This window comes from Danio rerio, chromosome 5, assembly GCF_052040795.2.
Source record: "Danio rerio strain M-AB ecotype USA chromosome 5, GRCz13ab, whole genome shotgun sequence".
Lineage (NCBI taxonomy): Eukaryota > Metazoa > Chordata > Actinopteri > Cypriniformes > Danionidae > Danio > Danio rerio.
Genome location: NC_141025.1, coordinates 43,317,772 through 43,325,837, shown reverse-complemented (window position 1 = coordinate 43,325,837; position 8,066 = coordinate 43,317,772). Strand labels below are relative to the sequence as shown.

At 39.8% G+C, this 8,066-nt stretch overlaps 2 protein-coding genes across 8 annotated transcripts in view; both read left to right on the top strand.

Annotated features, from left to right (window-relative positions):
• Nucleotides 1-8,066, top strand: part of epg5 (ectopic P-granules autophagy protein 5 homolog (C. elegans)) — a 1,176,376-nt gene that overhangs the window by 102,703 nt on the left and 1,065,607 nt on the right. The window lies entirely within an intron of this gene.
• Nucleotides 1-8,066, top strand: part of fam222ba (family with sequence similarity 222 member Ba) — a 96,641-nt gene that overhangs the window by 1,477 nt on the left and 87,098 nt on the right. The window lies entirely within an intron of this gene.

The window sequence follows — 8,066 nt, the reverse complement described above, 5'->3', positions numbered from 1 at the left end:
TGACAAATAGGATGGAAAATGTTTTTTAAAAACAAGCATGAAGGTCCATCAGAAAATCTTATGCAGAATTTTTTAGATGAACATTTTGTAGTGCAGCCACAACCATGAAAGTTGGGTGAAATTTCTCACAAACTTATTTTTATTCTGCCGAAACATTTATTTTCTCTATTTTTCAGAGTGCATTCATCTATCTTCACCATAGTTTATTTTTTGAGGTGGTGGAAGTTTTACCTTGCCACACTTAGGCAACCATTAAATATCCTTTTTTCACTTCAAAACTAGGTCAACATTAACAAACCCATATGTGCTACTATCACATTGGTGTTTTTGAATAGCAATCTCATCACCACTCATTACAGCCTACATGCATATTGTAAGTTTAAGCACATACAATAAATCACACACAAACACACACACACACACACACACACACACACACACACACACACACAAACGTGTGACGATGGCTATTTTTCCTAAAGACTACTGTTTTTGTATTGACCTAACTATCCACTCAGACACCGTTGTGACATTTATATATAAACATTAATTACCATTTTTAATAATTGACGGACTAGTCCCAATGATGTCAAACCGTGACCTGTGTTTGTACTCTGTGTACTGAACTCTAATTGAAACTGTTGGTTATTGGTTAGTCTCTTTGTTCTCATCGGTCAAAATTGTTCTTTTGTTTGCATGAGCTCTGTGAAAAGACCTTTTTCAGTCAGCGCCTGTGAGATTTTATATGTCTTCCACTTCCTGGAAACTTGATCCTGGTAGTTTAGCCCTCACTTCTTAGAAACCACTTCATATTCATTGCAGTCTTATGACAATCTGAATATTCATCCAGAAAAATAAGAGAGCTTCTAGGAAGCAAGAATAAAACATAACACAATCCATAATGCCGCATTAAAATGATTAATTTGGGTTTTATAATTAAAAAAACTAATCTTGTTGGAAGATTTGTAAGTAGGGTTTCATCTCGGATGATTTCATGTGCTTTTTTAAAACATCTCTTAAATGTTGTTCTCTGAATGAAGTATAGTTAAAGCTGACCAAAAAGAAAAAAAGTATATGTCTCTCTTCAACATGTAGCTTCTAACAAACTCAGCCACTTCCACATTTATTGTCAGAGGCCACAGTGACTTCCAATGTATCACAGTGTACGGAAATTATGAAAATATAATGAATAAAATCTTGAGGAATTGTTAGATGACAGATTTAAGCCCCTTCACGATAAATTTGATTCTCCTATATTAAATATTAAACAGAATAAACAGATAGGGGAAGGCAGTGGCGCAGTAGGTAGGGCTGTCGCCTCACAGCAAGAAGGTCGCTGGTTTGAGCCTCGGCTCAGATGGCGTTTCTGTGTGGAGTTTGCATGTTCTCCCTGCGTTCGCGTGGGTTTCCTCCGGGTGCTCCGGTGTCCCCCACTGTCCAAAGACATGCGGTACAGTTGAATTGGGTAGGCTAAATTGTCCATAGTGTATGAGTGTGTGTTTGAATATGTGACTGGATGTTTACCAGAGATGGGTTGCAGCTGGAAGGGCATCTGCTGCGTAAAAACTTGCTGGATAAGTTGGCGGTTCATTCTGCTGTGACGACCCCGGATTAATAAAGAGACTAAGCCAACAAAAAAAATGAATGAATGAATGCATAAACAGATTGTTCATCTCAAAATGAAAATTTACACATTTACTCTCCCTCAAGTGGTCCCAGAAGTGTACAAGTTTTCTTTTTCTTTTTCACATACTGTAAGAAAAATTTTGATGAATTTATGTAACCATTATAGCAGGAAAGTCAGGTTTCATAAATCATTTAAAATATCGTCTTGAACTCAAACAGGTTTGTGACAAGTGAAGGTTTTGGCTGAACTATCGCTTTAATATATTTGTGACAGACAGTCAGAAGAAATATGACAAAAAGGGTTTGGTTTCCTGTGGAAGAAGGCAAATCTAGTAGCTTGTGTAGATTTCAGCAGACACAGCTGATGGTGTACGTTGAGTCAGTTTAAAAAGGTCAGGGTCAGCAGCCATAATCAGGAAACCCAGATCAGCATAAAATGACAGCTTTGTCCCTGTGTTTGGTTTGTGTTGCTTGTGCCATTATTGTTTAGGAGCTGTGGGTGCTGAATAACTGCTGTCATGTCAAATATTTCAGCAGGCCTCGTCATCTTTGGCAGTGAAGACAGATATGCACACTAACTCACACACACACGCACACACACACACACAGATAGAAATGTCCTGCAGTTACAGCACAGCACTGCGACCTTTCTGGAGGCAAGGAGGAATAACAAAGATGCGGAGATGTTGAATGTACGACAGGCGTGTGACAGGAGCGGGTAGAGCCATGCTGGGTAGCTGCTACTCAGGCAGAGTCGCGGATCCAACTAGCTCAGCCATTACACATGATTGCAGCACAGCACACAAAGCCACGCAGCCGGGGCATCCTCTGTCACGTCCTCATCAAAAATGCGTTTTAAACAGCACCCACAGGTCATATTTTCCAGCCCTTATTCGAAGTTCGTTCTCTGATTGCAGAGAGAGAAGGACGGAGAGAGTTAGACGAAGGAGAAAGTCAAACTCTTATCAGGATTTCGCAATCAATACAACTTGTCTGTGAAGTGGATCAATAATGCATCTCTTTTGAAACCGCCGATCACATCAGAGTTGGGTATAAAAAGCGTAATTAGGACCACCGTTCCTTAAACATCCTGCCTTGACGTTTTTCAGGGCCGAAGAAAGACACCATTCTGTGCCATTAACGTTGTATTATTGTGTGATGAAGCACACTGCTGAGCACTTCCCCTCAGCTGCCTGCGGCTCTGCGGGTGCGGAATGACTTTTTTATACTGGTCTAGGATCAGCCATCGCTATCCTAATAATTCCAAAGAAAAAATCTGAATTTGCGCATTAAAAGCTTCATGCTCAAGACTTTTATTTCATTATTCCGCTGTGCATAGTGGCTTTTTCTTTTGAGAAAGCCTTGTGACCCCAATATGATTTCTGTGCATCTTGAATGGCCTGCTCTAAAAGCTGTATTTTCTTTCTTTCTTTCTTTTGTCCAATGGCAAAGATGAGAATAATAAGCCTTGATCACCATGTTGTTCTGCCTGCTCACCATCACACAATGCCTGGGTAATGATAATCACGATGACAACAGATTTAGAGGATGTGCGTCATGTTGAAATAGGCGGCATATCAGCTTAAAGCATCAATATATCATTTCTTCTGCTATTTTATAACTGCATCAGTACTATATTGATTGATGATTGTAATATATTGAAGTCACTGCTCGAAGAGCCTATAATGAATGGTCAGATATGAAGATTGCACAAGTGGAACCAGAGAAACAGGGAAGCGTGACATTTTAGATAATAAGAAGGAAGTGTTATTAAAATTATTACAGGGATAGTTGATTTAAAAATGACAATTCAAGTTAATGATGAATACATCTTTAATTTTTGGGTGAAGAATCTCTTTAAAGATTAATAAAATAATAGGTTACTTGAGAAGCTTTACACACCTTGCATAGTTCGCGTATAGGACTTGAGCCCAATAGAAAATAAGAACTAAAGAGTCTGAGAAATAACTCACACTTGAGCAATGCATGCCACTTCATTCTCCAAAAGAGGCATCTTGAAGCTGTCGTTACCAAAAATGCTTTTTATACAAAGTATTCAATATTATATATTAAGTTCATTCATTCATTTTCTTTTTGGCTTAGTCCCTTTATTAATCCGGGGTCGCCACAGCGGAATAACCCGCCAACTTATCCAGCACATATTTTACGCAGCTGCAACCCATCTCTGGGAAACCCATCCATACACACTCATTCACACTCATGCACTATGGACAATTTAGTCTACCCAATTGACCTGTACCGCATGTCTTTAAACTTTGGGGAACACCGGAGCACCCGGAGGAAACCTACGCAACACAGGGAGAACATGCAAACTCCACACAGAAACGCCAACTGACCCATCCGAGGCTCGAACTAGCGACCTTCTTGCTGTGAGGCGACAGCACTACCTACTGCTCCACTGCGTCGCCTCATTTATTAAGTATTAAAAATAGTATAAGTATTTCAATAGTTCAGTACCTTCTTCTTGTGTCAGGCAATTGTTTTTACACATAACGTACATTCATTTTCAGTTGTGGGGTTTTAATCAAAATTTAAAACAAAATCATTTTAGCAGCACCGTTAGAAATTTATTTACCAGGAAGACTCAACTTTTTTTTTGGAAATAGGCTCATTTTGCAACCTAGATGAGTCTTTCTATTTTTAAATCTATTCAGCTGATCTTCGAGTCTAGTGGGAGCATTTTTAGCTTAGCTTGAATATTTTTATCCATTTCTCAATTAATTCTTCCTGACTCGCTCCTTTAAAACACCCTATAGTGGCTCAATAATATTTAGATTTGGTGACTGTGCAGGCCATGAGAGATGTTCAACTTCATTTTCATGTCCATCAAACCACTCTCACCAAACTTGTTTTGTGTATTTGTGCATTATTATCCTGATACACGACACCCCCTTCAGCATACAGTGTTTGGACGATTGGGTGCACAAGGTCCTTCAGAATGGTTCGGTAGTCCTTGGCAATAACTTTCCCATCTAGCAAAAGTATTGGTTTTAGGGAATGCCATGATATTGCAGCCCAAACCATCACTGAGCCACCTCCATGCATCACTCTGGGCATGCAACAGTCTGGGCGGTATGCTTCTTTGGGGATTTTCCACACCGTAACTCTCCCTGATGTGGGAAAGACAGTAAAGGAGGACTCATCAGAGAACAACACATGTTTCACATTGTACACAGCTCAAGATTTTTACTGCTGGCACCGTTGAAAACAACATTTGGCATTGGCATGAGTGACTAAAGGTTTGGCTAAAGCAGCCTGGCTATATATATTGACCCTGCGGAGCTTCCAATTAACAGTTTTGGTGGAAACAGGAGAGTTGAGGTGCTCATTTATTTCTGCAATGAGTTGGGCAGTTGTGGTTTAATGTTTTTGGATACAATCCAGGTTAGCACCCAGACATCCCTTTCAAACAGCTTCCTCCTGCATCCAGTAACCCCTGTTGGATGTGGTTTGTCATTCTAGGTGGTATGCTGACATTACTCTGGAGACTGTGGCTCTTGATTTATCACAAAGACTTGCTGTCTTGGTCACAGATGCACTAGCTTCACGCGCACCAACAATTTGTCCTCTTTTGAACATATGTCACCCATGATGAAACCCCATAGCAAATTTCTCTGACCCAGATCTATCCCACACCATCAGCATTTGCTTGGCCCACATGCCGCAGTGAATTACGGTACATGACTGGACCAAGTCTGGCTTCCTTATCTGGGCCAAGTCTTAGACTAGGTAATAACCCATAACCGGGCCAGATATGTTGGTGTGTCATGACTGCAATGTTTTTTATAAAGCCATGAAGCATTTCGCTTTATGATTGTGCTTTTCCTTGAAACGACCTGATTAATAGAATTTTGTCTTTACTCAAAAATAATTTAAATGTATTTTAAAAATGGGTCAAGATAGACCAAACTTATGTGGCCCACATATACTTTTTAACATCTGGTCCAAATACTACATTTGATATCTGGCCCAAGTCTTGAGTGCTGCCTGTGAGACGGTGCCACCTCGGCCAAACCTGGGCCATGTTTGGCCCACGGGCTGTATGCCAGTTACGGACAAATGCCTGCTATGCCAGCTTCATGCCAAATCTGGGCCATATTTGCTACCTGGGAAGTGTGCATTGCAGTATGCTTAAGCAAAACTCTATTACTCTGGTAATTAAACCTTTACACTCTGCTCTAACTGGTGGAATGTGCAATCAATGAAGATTGGCCCCCAGGCTGATCAAATTTAGCCTTGAAACCGCAAACACTAAATTGACCAATGTTTCAATTTCATTGTCCAACCACTGTATATTTATTGTGTGTGTGTGGAGGGTGTGTATAATATAAATCTCTTTACAAACTATAGTGGAAATGAGCAGTCACAATTATAAAAGTAATATCAGATGGTATTTAGTGTATATCTGACCTTGACAATATACCATTATGTAAGGAAGGTCTGTTGATCCATAATTAATTTTAAAGGTAATCATTCATCCATTCATTCATTCATTTTCTTTTTGGCTTGGTCCCTTTATTAACCAGGGGTCGCCACAGCGGACTAGTCTGCCAACTTATTCAGCACATGTTTTACGCAGTGCCCTTCCAGCTGCAACCCATCACTGGGAAATACCCATACACTCTTGCATTCACACACATACATCACAGCCAATTTAGTTTACCAAATTCACCTGTAGCGTGTGGCACCCGGAGGAAACCCACGGGGGGAAACATGCCAACTCCACACTGAAATGCCAACTGTCCCAGCCGGGGCTCGAATCAGCGACCTTCTTGCTGTGAGGCTATCATGCTACCCACTGTGCCACCGTGCAGCCCAGTTTATAGATATATAAATATAAACTATAATTAATTTATTAGATTACATAGCGTAAGTAATATTCAGATGCAAAAGAAATGTAATACTCTTAGTGGAAACTTTAAGGGAAGTTGGTAGCAATAGGTCTGTTCAGCTTCAAGCAAGGGATCAGAATGTTATAATCCAGTTTAAGGGTTGACTTCCTGACAAGATATAACTATTATTCCTCCAGTGCTGAGCTGTTTTAGTTGTCAGCGCACAGGACATGTAGCAGGAGTGTACAGATGGAAAATGAGATGTGAAATATATGATGGGGAGAGCATTATAAATGTCAAGTGACTGATGGGATCCACTGTTGTAATTGAGCTGCTTTCCATGGTGCGGCGTGTATGGAGGATGTCAAGTACAACTGAAAGCACAGGACGTACAAAAATACACAGCGAGCAGAAAGTTTGATGTGTGGAGGCATTGCAGGCATGTGGGAACAGAAATGACGGGAGAAATATTTTGACAGGGCTTGTGTGGGATGGAGTCAGAGGCTCTAACGCCATCCATCTTCTGTAACCGGGAAATCGTTAGTGGTGAATACAGAAGATTTCTTGGCCTTCTATTAGCAATATGATAAATATAGCTGCGATGCATCTGAGAGAATCCACTGAGATCAAAACTTTTTTGGAAGCAGCTTCAGAGTCTGTTCAATTTATTCATGATATGCACACACACCCTTTGTGAAAATTTGCAGCATTTGAGTATTAGCATAATGGAAATTACATGAGCATACACTTCTTTCACCATATATTAAATGATTTAGTGTACCGAAGAGTGCCCTACAGATAAAAAACGGGGTATTTAGTGAACTTCAGTATACACATTGTTTGTGAGAAATGTTGCAAGAGAAAGGATTGAAGACAAAATGATTAGCCCTGGTTGGCATGAAGACATATAATATTTAAATAAAATGTAGAGTTTTAAGAAAAAGAAATTTTAAATTTACAATATACAATTGTACATAAAATGTGGTCTAAAAATATACATAAGAAATAAAAAATTGTAATGACATTAAGGGCATATAGCAAATGAGTGCAAACCAGGGATGTGCAGATAAAGAACAGTATATAGTGCAAAAAGGCTTGTTGGCATGACAATTATTATTTCCCAGTATTTCCAGGGTTATGCCTGGAAGGGCAATCCGCTCCGTAAAACATATGCCGGAATAGTTGGCGGTCCATTCCGCTGTGGTGACCCCTGATAAATAAGAGACTGAGCAGAAGGAAACCCACACCAACGCAGAGAGAAAATGCAAACTCCACACAGAAATGCCAACTGCCCCAGTTGGAACTCGAGCCAGTGACCTTCTTGCTGTGGGGCGACAGCGCTAACCACTGAGCCACCGTGTCGTCCCTATTTATTTATTTTTTTATGTTATTAGCCCATAATATATTTTTGGATTGCTACAGAGCAACTGTTGTTCAGTTAAAACTTGCCTAATTAACTAACTTGCATAGATAACCTTAACCTACAGTTAAACCTTTAAATGACTCTTTGAGATGTTCAAAACAACTACTAAAATCTTATGTACGGTTATCATGACAGACAAAACAAATCAGTTATTAGTAATATTA